Genomic DNA, 17,924 nt, shown 5'->3' on the forward strand with positions numbered 1-17,924 from the left:
TTTCATGAAAATTGTAAACAGCCAATTTTACGAGAGGTCGCTGAAGATGAAGAATTCCTACGAGTTGAAATGAGTGCCAAAAAGGTTAGTTCGAGCTACTGTTTATAATTACACTTACTTACATATATTTACCCAAATAAAAAAAGACATTTAAATTTTTTAGGCCTTTTATTAAACTTCTTTTACATACAAAAATGAAAAAAAAAAATTTTTTTTTATTTTAATAATTTAAAAAATGGCGTTGAAGTTGACCGTCCCGAAAAGTTGGACCTGGACGGTGTAGTCGTTTTTGACTCTTCTATTTATCTGAAATACATAAACCAAAATTATTATTATGTCCCGCTAACTGGATTAAACAAAAAAAAAAAACAAATTTGACAAAATGGCGCGGTTTTGAATTTGACACTCTAAAAATCGGGTTTTTTTTTCAATGTTTCAATCAAAAAAATACAAATAATTAAAATAATAATATGATTCTAGTGCGGGCGATAGCCATGATAGTGAACAACATACTAAAATTTCAGACGATTCGGTTGAATTGTGTTTTTTTTTTTTTGGCAACACTAAGCCGAAAAAAATCGGTGAGTGAGTTTGAGGTACAGGAGCGCGCGGGCCCCTCCCTACCTAGTTAATGGGCTATAGAAGCCATAATTTTGGGAATCTCTGCATGAAAATTTCACAGTATACTCTTAAGGTATTATACTTTCAAAATATTGAAAAATCCAAAAATCGATTTTTTGAAATTTCTAGACCACCAGGTCCCTTTAAGAGAATTAGACCGGATCGGTTAGTATGGAATACAATTATTGGGGCTTCTGCGCTCTATGGGCTGGGTTAAAAATCGATTTGAAGTAATTGAATTTGAAAAAATCGCTGAAAAAGCATATAAAAAGGTTACCACATAGGAAGACGTGCCATGCAGCACGACACCTTGCTTTCTAAATAATGAAAGAAAGAGAGTTTTTAGTGTAGAAAATGGCCCATATTGCTTCACGAATGCAAGCTTTACAGATGAATAGAAATAATTGTTAAGCGGCACAGCAAAATCTCGCTTCGTAGAAGCAATAATTTTTCCCCAAATAATTCACGGCACCCATGAAGAACGAGCGTGCGGATCCCTACTGAAGATAAGCTCTCATACACACACAAACTACTTTAAAAATCTATTATTCAGTCTATAAATTTAAAGAGCACCTACGGCGTCCATATGTGCCACACGCAATGGCACCACTCGCTGGCGGCCCTGACCGCACAATGCGAAAGCAAATTGAAATCTATACAAAAAACGCAAAATGAAAATTATAAGTCTGAATGTAAGTACACAGTGAATTCAATTTTCCAAAGAATGTAGCATCGCCATGGAGAACAAGTTATGGTAGATGGCGCGTGGCTTATGGCCGCACAAGTGTACATAAATGCATGCATGCATATGTGTGCGTGTGTTCAGGGCAGTTGGGGGAAAACGATTTCTTGAAAGTGAGCATTTTCAATTGCAAGTCTAATCAAAATTCAATCAGTTCCATGCCACAATAAAAAGTAACACCACAAAATTGCAGCTGCATGCACGTGACAATCGCAAGAAAAGTTTGCGCTATTGAAAAGTAAAATAGGAACCAAATGTAATAAAATCGTCTGTTACATGTGGCAGTTGAGGTGCGAGTAACAATTCTTGAGCCACACGCGCATGCTACCTGCCGCCTGTTAAAGTGCAAATAAGTGTTTTTGCACTTTTTATTTTGTTGAAATGGGAAATAAAGTGTCACTGCATCGATAAATGTTTGTGAAGTTGGCTGGTGTTACAAATTCTTTTTATTGTTGCCACTTATATTTATGTATATGATATTGCACAGCTGTCTGGTCTTGTGCTCGCATGCGCTTTCGTCTTATAATTTCATTAAATTTTCTGTCTTTTCATTCAAACTACAGCCCATGCACGCTGCCACCCTGTGTTAATTTCCATGTCTTGTTTCGCCCCTCATTCATTCAGTCATTCAGTCGTTCAGTCATTCATGGCAAATGTGCATTCATTCATCATTTATTTAACATCAGTGACACCATCGCTCTAACGTCTTCATTGCCGCCCTATTGAAGTTGTTTAATTGCATTAGCCCTTTGAGTTGGCATTTAGTACGTTTGGATGCCTAAATGTAGGCACGGGAATGCTGATTGTTAATATAAAGGAAAAAAGAGACATATGGTATACATAACTGTGAAGATATCTGCTGAATGCGTAGTATGGAATGGATGCTTTCTTTTTACTTCAGGCAACTTTTTTTTTAATTTTTGAGTGCGACTAAAGCACTACTGTCAAATGATTCGTGCTCAAGTGTGCAATTGAGGTGCAAGGTGTTGGTAAATGCTCATTTTTAAGTGGGTAAATGCCGTAAATGCCCAAGGGAGTAAAATGAGAAGAAACGGAATAAAATAATTTTGAATTAAATGAAATAAGCCGTGGTAAAATTCAGTGCAGAGAAATAATTTTTGTATAGATATGCCAGGGAGGCAGGGTAATAATTTATGAAATTGAAGGGAGTAAAATAATTTAAATGAAGTTTACTTTATAGTATTGAAATGATATAGAATGAAATGAAGCGGAAGTTACGGTAGCGAACGAAATGGAATGGAATTAAATATAATTTGGGAAAATCAATGTAATTGAAAGAAAACTAATGGAAAAAGAGAGCAATGAATGAACAAATGAAATGGAATAAAATTTAAATACTGGGAACGAACGTAGTGCAATTGCACGAAATGTAATGCAATAAAATATGCTGAAGTAAAATAAATGTAGTGGAAAAGATAATAGAATGATATATAATGAAATGAAATTGATTGAAATAGAAATTAAAATAACGTAGTGGAAAAGAACTGAATGGAGAAGAGAAAAAATTTTCTGGTGACTGCATCATTCGCTAGGTGCTTGGCCGCGTTTCTTTTCCAATTTGTAGCGCGCGATAAGGGAAAGTAAAGTTTTACAACAAACACCAAATGACTTTTATTAAATTCGCTTGAACAGACCTCGTATATGAAATCAACAGTGATGCACAAACGCACTCGGCTGAAGTGGACATCGGAAGGAAATGGACTGGCAACGAATAAGAAAAATGGAATATAGTGGAACAGAATAAAAGGAAATGAAATAAATGAAACAAAAAAGGTAAACCTAAATGAAAAAAATACACAACGAAATAAGACCAAATGAAATAAAAAATAAAAAGTAAATAAAAATAAAATAAAATGAAATAAAGTAAAAAATAAAATACCAAAAAAAAAACAAAACAAGTAGAGTAAAGTCATATTTATTAAAAAACTAAAACAAGGTAAAAAACTAAAAGGAACTAAAATAACAACAAAAATTAAAAAAATTAAAGAAATCGAATAAATTAGAAAAAAGTAAGAACATAAACTTAAACAAAAGAAAACCGAAATAAAATAAAAATAAATTACAGTAAAAAAATACAAATAAATTATTATAATAGAATAGAATAGAATAGAATAGAATAGAATAGAATAGAATAGAATAGAATAGAATAGAATAGAATAGAATAGAATAGAATAGAATAGAATAGAATAGAATAGAATAGAATAGAATAGAATAGAATAGAATAGAATAGAATAGAATAGAATAGAATAGAATAGAATAGAATAGAATAGAATAGAATAGAATAGAATAGAATAGAATAGAATAGAATAGAATAGAATAGAATAGAATAGAATAGAATAGAATAGAATAGAATAGAATAGAATAGAATAGAATAGAATAGAATAGAATAGAATAGAATAGAATAGAATAGAATAGAATAGAATAGAATAGAATAGAATAGAATAGAATAGAATAGAATAGAATAGAATAGAATAGAATAGAATAGAATAGAATAGAATAGAATAGAATAGAATAGAATAGAATAGAATAGAATAGAATAGAATAGAATAGAATAGAATAGAATAGAATAGAATAGAATAGAATAGAATAGAATAGAATAGAATAGAATAGAATAGAATAGAATAGAATAGAATAGAATAGAATAGAATAGAATAGAATAGAATAGAATAGAATAGAATAGAATAGAATAGAATAGAATAGAATAGAATAGAATAGAATAGAATAGAATAGAATAGAATAGAATAGAATAGAATAGAATAGAATAGAATAGAATAGAATAGAATAGAATAGAATAGAATAGAATAGAATAGAATAGAATAGAATAGAATAGAATAGAATAGAATAGAATAGAATAGAATAGAATAGAATAGAATAGAATAGAATAGAATAGAATAGAATAGAATAGAATAGAATAGAATAGAATAGAATAGAATAGAATAGAATAGAATAGAATAGAATAGAATAGAATAGAATAGAATAGAATAGAATAGAATAGAATAGAATAGAATAGAATAGAATAGAATAGAATAGAATAGAATAGAATAGAATAGAATAGAATAGAATAGAATAGAATAGAATAGAATAGAATAGAATAGAATAGAATAGAATAGAATAGAATAGAATAGAATAGAATAGAATAGAATAGAATAGAATAGAATAGAATAGAATAGAATAGAATAGAATAGAATAGAATAGAATAGAATAGAATAGAATAGAATAGAATAGAATAGAATAGAATAGAATAGAATAGAATAGAATAGAATAGAATAGAATAGAACAGAGTATTAAAACAATTATTTTAAATTAGTGTAACTAACATTAAAAAAAAAAATAGCAATGAAAATTAGAATGAAATATAAAATAAAATATATTAGAATTATATAAAATGAAGAAATACAAAATTTTACCGCCTTAGCCGAATGAGGTCGTGCGTGACTACCATTCGGAATTCACAGAGAGAATGTCAGTTCGAATCTCGGTGAAACACCAAAATTAAGAAAAACATTTTTCTAATAGCGGTCGCCGCTTGACAGGCAATGGCAAGCCTCCGAGTGTATTTCTGCCATGAAAAAACTTCTCGTAAAAATATCTGCCGTTCGGAGTCAGCTTAAAACTTTAGGTCCCTCCATTTGTGGAACAACATCAAGGCGCACACCACAAATAGAAGGAGCAGCTCGGCCAAGCACCCAAAAACGGTGTACGTGCCAGTTATATAGATATATATATAATATAAAATAAAACAAATAAAATAAAATAGAGTAAAATAAAAACGTTTCAAAGCACATATTATCTACCTTCTTAGAGTAAAAATATGCTGCGACCGACGCTTCCAAGCAGATTTGAATGATGGGAATATCATGAAACCCAAAATGAAGAAAAGGTTTTTTCTAAGAGCGATCGCCCCTCGGCATGCAGTAGCAAACCGTCAAGTGTATGTCTATCAGTAAAAAGCTCCTCATTAAAAAAGCCGTCTGAGGATTGGAGGCGGCGGCAAAAAACTGTAGGTCCGTTCATCTCTGACAAAATAAGACGTGTCTCACAAATAGGAAGAGTAGCTCAGCCAAATACCCAAAAAAGGGTCAAGGGCCAATTATTATTATTATTACCAACCATAAATTAAATATACATACACACCTATATATAATTATGCTTTCATTTTTTTTTTTTTTAATTAAAAGCGCCTGTGGCTATGCTAAGATTTTTTGACATTTTGATTGGCATCCCGCTAGGACTCTTGGCATTTTTGACGTTGACCGCGCAGGCACAAATTAGCTAATTTACTAAATAAGTATGATCATTTTCGTGAATATTTTAGATGTAAAGTGTTGTCAGGGACTTTTTCCAGACATTAGAACTCTTCCCTCTTTACCTCTTCACACAAAATATCTTGACATCAATGAAATTTGTAAAATTTAAGCTCTAGCCAGTTGTATATAAAAGATGTTTGCAATACCCGCTCTAGAATTTTTTACCATTGTTTGAAGTTGGGCCCCACTGCTGAATCATTAACTTGTAAAAGAGTGAATAGTTTAGTTCTGACAGTGATTTGTGAAGCTTTAAAGCAATTTAATTAATATATAAATAAGCAGTTTACGCCGGCAGCTTACATAATAAACATGCAACCTTTCTCCGAATATTTGCCCACACACAGCTTTTGCGAAATGGATAGCAGCACATAATTTGAACTACAGATCAGCAACTTCCTTAGAAATTATTGCAATACAATCTTCATAAATCCCCAAACACACACACGCGCTCGTCTGTTCATACGGATTGAATTCCCTGCATGTGTGCATGTATGCATGTGTGTGTGTGTATGAGCAACTAAGTGTGTTATTTCTTTCAAACATTAAAAAGGCAATTTATGTGAATGAGATGCTGCCACTCCATGGAAACGCTATTCTTGGCTCCAGGAGTGTGGACCGGTCACATTGACTGTCAAACTAACTTTCTTATTCAAAATATTGGAGCGCATTCACCAATACATAAATAGCAGTTTAAAAATAGCCAAAAGTTCACGCAAACGAAAGGCAAAGGATAGAAGCTTACGTAGAAGATTTCGTTGTTTATCTTACGAGAAATATATTTTTCTTTAATTTTCTCTTCTTTTTATTTTTTTATTAGTTTTTCATTTTTTGTTTGTTTGCTTTTTATTGCATTTGCTTTTGTTGTTGTTGGCGGTAGTGGCAAGAATCAAAAATTGCATTGAGTCATCGGCATCGCCAACGCATAAAAATAGCAAAGGCAACGGCAACAGAGAGAGCAACAGCAATAACGAGAATTCGGCGTTCGTGGAGCAGCAACGGAGTGTGCAGCAGCCAAAGCCGTTTCTGAAGTGCTCCAGCCAGCGTTGCAGCCGACTTTGACGCCAACAAAATTTTACAAAAATTGGTTGCATTTGTTTTTTTGCAACGCTCCTCTTCCTCTCTCCTCACCTCTCCACCCGCTTACTCACTTACCCGCGTTTCATAATCCAAAGTTATTTTTGTCTTCAGTTTTTGTTATTTTTGTGATTGCCACACTAAAAATGATTCTTATTGTCGGTTTTGCCTATACGCTGATGTTGTTGTTTTTGCTTTTATTGTTATTATTGTTGTTGTTATTGTGGCGGTGTTGGCAGCAACATACATTTTAGGTGGCGCCATGCTGACGAGACAGCTGTCGCTAGGTAGGCGGTGGTTAGCTAAAGCAGCAGCGGCAGCAACACAAACACAAATCGCAAATAAATACAAATCCATACTTATGTATGTGCGTATGTGTGTGTGTGAATACATATTAGAATATAATGTTTGTGTGTATAAAAATATGAGTTTGTGATGCAACTGCACTGGTGCACGTCGCACGCTGGGCGTATTGCCATTTTTGCTTTTGTTTCTACCTCTACTGCTGCTGCTCCTGCTACTGCTGATATATGGCAAAGCAATTGAGAGCAACAAAAAAATAAAAATGTTGCAATAAAATATACTTGTATACAGTTATGTGTTACACATACCCGTACGCTGTCACTGCCCGCGCAAACCAGCCATAAGAGATTTGTTATTTTTAACATTTGCTTAGTAGTTACATGCGCTTTACTACTTATTATGTATTGTGTGTTGTTGTTGTTGTTGGCGCTTGTTTGTTTGCAAATACGACAAAGCGGCAGTTACAAACCATAAACAACACATTCATACGAGCACACGGATGTGTATGTATGTGTGCAATAAGCAAAGTGGACCAGCAGACAGGCACACGACTTAGCAGAGGGCAAAAAGTCGATTGATGTGAACGCCGTGGAACTGAGTTACTGAGTTTGGAAAAAAATAAATTCTTAAAAAACATAAAAAAATGCAAACAGGTTGGTTGGAAAGTATTCAAGGTAGAAATAAGGTATTGCAAATCTCTAAATGGGATTAGTTTTTCCATTCAATGTAATCTTCGCCAGTTTGAAAACATCTATTCCAATAAATATTCAGTAATTTTTTTTTTTTTAATGACAATTGTATTTACAGTTAACTATAAATTTTATTCCATCCCATTAATGATTTTCTGGAAGCTCTGAAATACTGCGCCACAGCTCAATGGCCTCTTCATTACCCAAAAAATGGTTTTCACAAAGGAAGTGTTTAAAATTTCTCAAGAATCAAATTATTTTCCATGTATTCTACCGAATCCCATGTACATTTCACCGAACCTAGGAGGAGCACAGGGCGCCAGAATAAACATTTTTCCACTGTGACGGACTCTATATTGCCATACGTCTATCTAATCTGGGCTGGAACAATAAAGTGTCATTTTAAAGAACTACTGCACAGGTCAGGAGAACAAGTACGTTGAGCACCGCATGTGCCTCTAGAACGATCCCGGACGATGCAATCTGCGTTATAGCTAGCAAAATGCGTATACAAATCTGGGCAAATGTGCAGAAAAGGCTGTACTGTAAGCAGAAAGTTCTACCTCGACAGCTGAATGGTAGTCAAAATGGGGCCAGTTACCAAAAGTCCGGGGACGCATAGGTTAATACCACGTTTTAACGAGTGAAGCTCTCGAAAACAAGGAGACGTTTATTTTTCCTGACGCAGCTATTAAGCTGACATCGCCTAGACTTGGCTGGTAGTCCTTATATCCCAAAATGCTTGGACGTAGAGAAGATTGACGCACAAGTATCTTCTTTTTGCATTCGGTTCACTACAGAACGTTACGGCCTAGCAAATAAAAATGGTATGTCTCTGACGCCCAATAATCTAATAAGTGGAGGGCTTTCGCAACATGAATTATCGTGGAGTTTCGCAACTTTGATAAGTGCCGTATTGATAAAATGCAGCAAGCCGAATAGCAGACGAATGTAACTGACGTTTGAAGTTATTATTCATGACGGCCTCCAGACGTAATTACCAAATCGGTAACCCTGTAAGATAAATCGTCGGACTTGAGGTGCTTTACGTGGAGTTGATACACTGACTAAGGCTTTCGATTGTTTTTACATCTCGTTAAAAAAAAAACTATCAAAGTAGTATTTTCTTCGGCTGAAAGCCTCGTTTTTGTATATTTATGTTATGCAAATTTTAAAATTAAATCAATAGATAAGATTGCGTTTATAGCATCCGCAAACATTAACTGTTTCCAGCTACTTTCTATCCATCTCTATTTCAGTTCGAAACCAAAAAAGTAAACAAGCTACTAGCCTCCTAAAAAAACAAATTTTTTTCCTCCCAAGTTAAAATTGTATCCAAACTACGACTTCTTAAACATAACTCCAATCCTTAGTTGTGTTAGTTCGGGCGTTCTCAAGTAGTTGACGAAATTCTTTGCGAAATAACAGAGAACATAAAATCTGCGGCCGATGAAATGTAGGGTAAAAAAGTTTTCAATTCTAGGAATGAGTGATTTAATTGTCAGTGTTTTAATGCTCGAAATAAAATGCTAGACCACCTTAAGCTCTTAAGAATATTCACACTGGAATCCGATAGAGTAGTATCCGATCCTCTCACTTCAAGTTATATAGTCAAAAGAAGTTACAGTGGCACTGCAGCCAGATTGAGCGTTTCAATACAATCAAAAAAGGCAAAGAGTCGCGAGCTCTCGTAAATTCTGTGAAAAGTTATGTCCAGGGTACATAATTCTCCTACTCTACCTGATTTTACAAACATTTTCAATCACTTTTATACCGCCAGTGTAATGGACTTTTTATTCCCTGATGTATGCCAGCCTTTTCAAACTCTGTCCTAGAGGCTCCTTTTGAAATGCACGCACTCTTATTTGAACTTAAGAAGACAAAAAAAAACTAAAGGACCTGGTCAGGATTGGATTATATATGAATTTTTTAAATCTTCACCAGTAGATTTCTTGTTTAAGACACTAAAAACGTTCAATTCAAACTACTTAAGGAAACATTTTCCCACCTCATTCTGAAAGGCAGTGATGGTTTGTCTATTTAAAAAGGGTGATCCCGGTCTAGCGAAAAATTATAGAGGACTCTCTCTGCTCGGCACGCTACATAAAACTGTTGCTGGGCTTCTGTTAACGCGTATTAATGTGTGGATTGATTTGATGAAAACCTTCACTGAATTTTAAGCTAGTTTTCGCTAGGGATACTCTAAAATAGATAACATTTTCAACCTGTCGTCAATTGTGCATTTGAATTTCAAAGTAAAAAAGAAAACTTTCGCCTTCTTTGTTAACTTTTCAAGTGCCTTTGATATGATACCTAGAAGTATATTTTTCACAAACTAGCATGTTATGAGCTCTTGATCCATATGAAACTTATGACTATTAAAATTGCTATACAGAGACACCTCAAATCAAATTTTGCTCCATTACGAATTTACTCCTCCCTTTTTATGCAGTTCAAGGGGTAAGACAAGGTTGTCTGTTAAGCCCAAGCTTGTTCTCTCTGCACTTGAATAACTTAAACGATTTCTTATCTGGTGAAGTTAAAGTGGCTATTCTTCGTATTTGAATGTTAATGTACGCCGACAATTTCCTGCTTTCTGCTGAGCCTCTGAGTAAGTTGCAGGATATGATCGACGCAATTCGCGATTATAGCCTTGAATGGGGTCTTATAGTAACTTTGACCAAGTCAAAATGCATGCATTCTTACAACTTGAAGTTTAGCAACGAGAATATCGAGATTGTTAACGATTATAAATATCCTAGCGTTCAGTTGACATACAAACTCTCATATGCAAAACACTCAAATGTGAAGCTTGCTGATCCTAAAACCGCTATCAATGCAACTTCGCTTAAATATATATTTAATCCTCGAATCTGCATTTGAAATAAACTGAAAATTTACGATGCGTGCTCAAGGTCGACCATATTTTATGAGGTGATTCAGTCGAGAGACTTCGGCGTTTCTTTAACAATTTATTTTTGCATCCAAAAAGTCATAGGCATCTGCCCAATTTATAAAAATTTTCACTTAGAGCATTTTGGTGAAAAGACGATAGATTTATCTAATATTTTAAATATCTTAAATGGCTGTGATTGTAGAGCTTTGTATAAATATTTACTCTTCTGTTTGATATATAGAGAAAGTTATCTTTTAGAATAAAGAACATAAGAACTAACAATACAGCCACCTAACAAAGCCGATTGTATAAGAGGTGTGTGCAAAAAGTATCACAAATTTTGTGTTTTTTCAAATATTATTTTTTTTATTCATTAATATCTATTTTGTCCCCTTCAAAGTAGTCCCCATGAGATATTATGCACTTGTTCCAACGTTTTTCCCAATCTTCGAAGCACTTTTTTTATCTTGTTCAACTTCTCCTCCAATGCCGTCCATAGTAGCGTCGCGTCGTCCTTTCATGGGCCTCTTCAGTTTCGGAAAGAAGAAAAAGTCACAGGGGGCCAGATATGGGGAATACGGTGGCTGTGGCATCATTAGTGTGCTGTTTTTGGCCAAAAAGACGCGTACAAGCAACGATGTATGAGCGGGGGCGTTATCGTGATGCAATAGACATTTTTTGTTCTTCCACAAATCCGGGTGTTTCTGGCTGATTGCTTGGCGCAAATTGCACATAACTTCCAGATAATATTTCATATTGACTGTTTTACCCTGTGGCAAGAACTTAAGATGCACAGCGCCCCTGCAATCGAAGAAAACGGTAAGCAAAACTTTTACATTCGACCGAATTTGGCGCACTTTTTTCGGTCTTGGTTGGTGCGACAGCTTCCATTAAGATGATTAAGCTTTGGTTTCCACGTCATAACCATAAACCCATGATTCCTCACAAGTTATGACCTTCTGGAGCAAATTTGGGTCGTCGCGGATAGAGTCCAACATCTCATGAGCAATGTTCCTGCGATGCTGCTTTTGGTCAAAATTGACCAGTTTTGGTACGAATTCTGCGGCGACCCGTCTCATGCCCAAATCATTGATAAAAATCGCATGGCACGAGTCTATTGATATGTCTAGGTTCGCAGTAACTTCTCTAACGGTGATTCGACGATTGGCCAATACCATTTTCTTCACTTCATCAATTTTTTCATCTGTTATTGAAGTGCTCGGACGTCCCGGCCTTCTGAGAACATTTTGTACCACCGATAAACGTTGCTTTCGTCCAAAGTAGCTTCTCGTCAACATTCGGAATGCATCCGCGCACTTAATTTCGTTTTTCACACAAAATTTGATACAGGTTTTTTTTTTATCCATCTTTTTGAATAGGTAAAAATTGAAGACGAGCCGAAACACGTGCAAGCAAAGCATCTGTGAACAATTAACTGAACATTCAAAATGGCCGACCTCGTGAGTGGGAGACATGATCGCCACAAAAAAATCGAAATTCGAATATGCGTAACCAGTGAAAATTCCAAATTTGCGATACTTTTTAAAGACAACTCGTATGACATTGCTAACCTCTCAGAGAACAACTCAATAATGCTACCAGGTACTTTACCCAGACATTGCAGACAGAGAAGTTAGTTACATGACTCCTTTACCTTTTGGAAAATGCTCGAGTGTTCATGTCTGAATATCACATTTTTATGTTTTATGAACTCTTAGACAATTTCCTTCTTTTTACGAGGTCAAGAATGTGTTCAGTGCAGTTTTTACTACAGTTTTTTCTTTTGCATATCTGCCCAGAAGTCTAAAAAGTTCAATGGCCCAAAAAAACAAATAGAAAATAAAAACATGAAAAGAAAATAAAATATTAAAATATTATGTTTTAATATAAAAAACTATTAGAATCCTACATTTTTAATATTACCACTCCCTATCTGATTTGCCACATCGGAGTGTACACATTTGTAATATAAAAAAAAAAATAATTGGCGTGTACATTTCTGTTATGCGCTTAGCCGATTTCGTCCTCCTACTTGCAGTGTGCGTCTTCATATTATTCCAATTTTTACCTCCATTTTTTCACATCTTTTATTTGCCAATCTTTTTTCGTTAACTAAACTCTTAAAACTAAAACACAAATTGAACTCGGCAATTCTATAGCTTTCTAGACCCTTCACGTGCGATTTATATGTGCGCCATTCATGCGCCAATATTAGGCACAAACTTAGCTGCGAGGAAGGGATGGCACAAAGGCTTGAAGCCTGGCCGTAGAACTTTTCACATCTATACAGACGGCCCTAAAACTTTAGATGGAGTGGGAGCGGGTATTAACTGCTCAAAACTAGAGATAAGGCAGCCTATCCAGCTGCCAGACCACAGTAGTATTTTCCAAGCGGAAGTTTTTGCTGTGGGGTAAGCCGCGGAGCTAGCCTGCACTGGAACAAGAAAGAACTCAACAATTAATATAAACGTGGACAGTCAAGCAGCAATAAAAGCAATAAGCTCATATTGTATTAAGTCCAAAAATGTTCGACGGAGCAGGGAGGCCATAGAAAGGCTAGCCGCAAACAGTAAGCTGCATATCTACCGGGTACCTGGTCACAAAGGCATTATGGGGAACGAAATAGTGGATGAGATAGCAAAAAGTGCCGTTAAACTAACTTTTGAACAAGAAAACGATATACCAAAACCGCTAAATGCAATATACAATGAAATGAACGACTACATGAAAAGGCGAGTGGAAGCTTGGTGGGCTAATCTGACCACATGCAAAGCAGCAAAAGTCATGTGTAGAACTATTCCATATTCCATCAAGAGAGGAGTGGACCGGGGGCAGCACTTGGGGACAGGGTATCATTAACCTGTTCACGGATGGCTCGAAGTTGGACGGCAGGGTTGGAGGAGGAGTTTTCTGCAAAGAGCTCCCTATCAAACTTAAATTCAGGCTACCGGATCACTGCAGTGTGTTCCAAGCAGAGGTGGCCGCAATTAAAGAAGCAGCTGACTGACCACTTACTTGCGTAATAACTGTTAAGAAGGTAAATATTTACTCCGATAGCCAAGCGGCAATTAGGGCCCTAGGCTCTATTACGGTGCACTCGAAACTGGTCAGGGAAAGCCTGGTCTCTCTCTCGATTGCATCAGAATTCTTCGATATCAACATAATTTGAGTACCTGGTCACAGTGACATTGCTGGAAACTGCGAAGCCGACGAGCTGGCCAGACAAGAGACCTGTGAGGTGGTGTGCCCGCGAAAGGAGAGAATCGGGATCCCCTTGACAACCTGCGCTCTACTCCTGGAAGGATGAGCTTTGCACCAACTCAGCGAGCGCTGGGTAACTACACGAAAGTGTAGGGTCACGAAGTCCTTCTGGCCACGTTTGGATAGGGGGCGTTCGAGGGATATTCTGAGCATGACGAAATCTCAGTTCTCAAATTTCGTGGGCATCCTCACGGGGCACTGCCGGCGGAGTACAAATGCCGTGAGACTCGGAATTATTTTGAGTCCTTTTTGCGTCAGCTGTATGAAGGATGTGGGGAAATTATCTCAGCACCTGCTCCTCAGCTGCCCAGCTCTCGCGGGACTAAGATTCAAGCATCTTGGATCTCACTCCTTTTCTGCGCCTGCTGATATAGCGGGTCTTGATAACAAAAAACTGATGAACTTCATCAGCAGCATAGAGAGGTTAACACAACCGCAGACCAGTCACCGTTCATAGTGCACAAACACTCAACCCTCCCCAACCCTTTCCCTTTCGTCCTATTGTTCTTTTCCTTCGCCTCTTTTTTCCCTCTTGCAATGGTATCACAAAGGATGAACCAAACTCTTTCGTCCAAGTAGGCCCACTCTCTAGGCAACCGTCACTACGTAACCTAACCTAACCTAACCTAACCTAACCTAACCTAACCATGTGTAGAACCAAAGACAAAAAACCGACTCAATTCGTACTTACGCTCTCGCGAAAGGACTGCAGAACTATCATAGGTGTGCTAACAGGTCATAATCTATTGGCTGCACATGTGTACAAGATAGGGATTGCTAACACGGACACATGCAAGAAATGCAGAGAGGATGTTGGAGAAACTTTAGAACACCTTCTGTGCGTCTGTACGGCATTGTTAAAAACGCATTTAAAATGACTGGGAACCTCATTGTTTGAGGGTCTGGAGGACGTCTCCAAAGCGAATCTCCCACCTCTGCTTTGATTCGCCAAAAGCGTTGACATCCTACATGATGTCTACTTTTGGTATTGATAGAGGTCGGTCTCCATCTGGTATCGCTAGGGACCAAAAGGTCTATGCGTGGCTTGTTGCCAACCAGGCTATCCTAACCTAACCTAACCTGAACAAATAACAGGCGTATCTGGGTTAATTTACCAAATCATAGACAACCAGGCCTACAGTTTTCCTTTTAATGAAATTCCCTTTGGGTAACTGATAGATTTCTTATGGATACATGGAATCCTCATGAAACGCATATCTCGTCATAAGTCTGGCATGATTTTACAAATAGTTTCACATAAAACGGCACCACCAACCTAAAATAAAATATTTTCCAGTATCGATATACCCTCGAGGTTTGAACAAAAAGACTCTGGAGAGTCACCTTTTGTGCTTTATTTATATTGTAAGTATGCAGCTTACCTTAGTTCACCGCAGTTAAGAGATCCAGGAAGTAGCAGGAACGTTCATAATATTAAATCGACAAGACAAACATTACCTTGCGTCCACGTAATTTATTATTACAATAGTTCAAGCCAACGTTACCTATAAGCATGCAATAAAACATCACGTTCGGTTTGCTGCATGCAATTGCGTGGGAGGCACCAGCCAAGCATAAACATGCATGCATTTTATGGACGTAAACACATACACAGCTTGCCAGTTTCCGTATTTTTGCAAGCGTGCAACTGTAATTTCACACACACACACTCGAACACATACATACATGCTCGTATGCATGTCAACGTACTCACAGCACAGGCGGCGGCATTACAATATGCAACTAAAGCAAGAACAAAAAGACAAAAAAAAAAAAAACAAAAAGCAAAAGTTGGTGTTGGTGTTGCTATGTCAGTGTCAGTTGCACGGCTACAATTACAGCATACGAGTACAACAATTTTATCTTACAACACTTACAATAATTCTTAGCACAATGTTGCACAAATAGCACTGCAATAGCTGACAACTATTTCCACGCAAAATGTTGCTAAGCAGCAACTTTTCAACTTCTCACGAGCAGCGCCGAAGAGCGGTGCCCAGCAACACAGCAATTGTGTAGTAACGTTGACATAACTGTACTTGCTGGCAGCAGCGCCACATTACGAGCCATTCAGTGCTACGCAGCAGCAGCAGCAGCAGCAGCAGAAGAAGAAGCTGCAGTTGGAAAGACAGGCAAAAAATGTTCAAAGAAAACAAAAATACGCGAAGTTACTGCCCACGCAAACATGAACGAGCTGGAGAAGAAGATGAAGAAACAGAAGTAATAAAATAAAACTTTGCGACTTGCTGTTGCCAAAAAACGAAATGACTCTGACTTGCAGCAGTAAGACGAATATATAACAAAAAACAACAAAAACAATAATAATACGCAGTTACATACAAGCATTTGGGCAGCAACAGCGAAGCTACATTTATATATACTCACACATACATTGACAATTGTTTGTGTGCTTCTAGAGCAGCCAGACTTTCATTCAACCGATTACGTTAGCTTCTTTTTCTATATCAAAATCGTGTGGAAATAAATGTACTGGGTCACGCAGGTCTGAATGTTGTAGTTTCAGCTACCTACGAGCCACGTCCAATTAAGTGGCTTCCGAAAAAATATAATAATAAAAAAAAGTTAGGGACTGGATTTAAAGCGAGAACTAATTTTTAAGACTGACTCATAGTTGGGGTCCCACGAAGCAGAATATTGGGTCCAATCCTGTACATAAATTTTACATACACACCACAAATGGTGTTCTAACCAGTACTTTTGCTGATGACACTGCTGTTATGACGAACGGACTTAAAAATTCCTTAAATAAAACAGGAAATACAAAGTTTAACCAACAAATAGCGAGGTGATCTTCAACCACACCCAAATGAACTGGCCTCTATTGTCATGTCACAATTCCTTGTCTTTTTAAGATTGAAAAGAAAACAGCGATCCCACAGAAGCCTCTTCTAAGCTCCAAATCGGCATGGATAAAATCTCGGAGCTAGCGCTTGAAAGTCGGCGAAAATAAATTTCCATACGTAACCTTTAGCACAACTGGAACCATAAAATGCTAGATTAGTTTAGGTTAGATTAGCCAGGTTGCTCGTCTAAGACAAGACACCCTACATTTGATTTTCATCCTCTAGTTAAGTTGCTTAAACCACTTAAATCTTTTTAAAAAGGTAACTAACTAACCCTCCAGGGAGATATTTGCAAATTTCCACTTAACCCTTTCGCTACATCTTTTTATTGCGCCATCCAAAAAATCCAAATTTTTGTCTAAGTATTTATTTTAGGACCAATAACAATACAAATAAATTTTTTTCTTTATTTTTTTGTTAAGAGTTTTTTTTTTAATGTTGCCATATGGCAACAAATGTTTTGTATTCGTTTCAATCGCAAATAAACTTCTTCTGCAATCTAATGCAAGTTAATACCTTACGAGAAATTTGTTGCCATATGGCAACAAGCTTAGTTTTAAAAATTAGCACAGCTTTTAAAGCTGCGAACGAAAAAATACTTATATGCCAAATGACAGATTGAACATTTTTCTATATACTTTATTCAAAAATTGTTGAAAACATTTGCCCAAAATGCCTCAAAAATCTAAAAATTAAAAATACAAATTTCAGAGTGAGTGTTATATGCCAGAAGGCTTTCTTTAAAAATGTTGAATTACCGATATAATGGGCGGTTATTATTTATTTTATTTCTGTTTAACCATTAAACTTCAATTTTTGAAAATATGTAACAAAAAAGTTGATATTTTTTACAAGAGAGTGTTGACGGCCTTTTAAAGTTTACTGTTGCCATGTGGCAACAATATCGCGAAAGGGTTAACACTCGAAGTATGTAAGTGGTCAAACACGGATTATGGTCATGGTAAAATCCTGGCTGGCACACTGGCCTACCCTTGCTATTACAGCGTTTACGACCCTTCTACCCTCAAGGGAGCAGATGTAAGACAGGGCAAGTTCATCCATGTATACACAGATGGCTCAAAGCTCGAGGGTAGGGTGGGCGGAGGTGTATACTCCGAATATCTGGGGATCTCCTTCAGTTTTCGA

This window comes from Anastrepha obliqua, chromosome 4, assembly GCF_027943255.1.
Source record: "Anastrepha obliqua isolate idAnaObli1 chromosome 4, idAnaObli1_1.0, whole genome shotgun sequence".
Classification (NCBI taxonomy): domain Eukaryota; kingdom Metazoa; phylum Arthropoda; class Insecta; order Diptera; family Tephritidae; genus Anastrepha; species Anastrepha obliqua.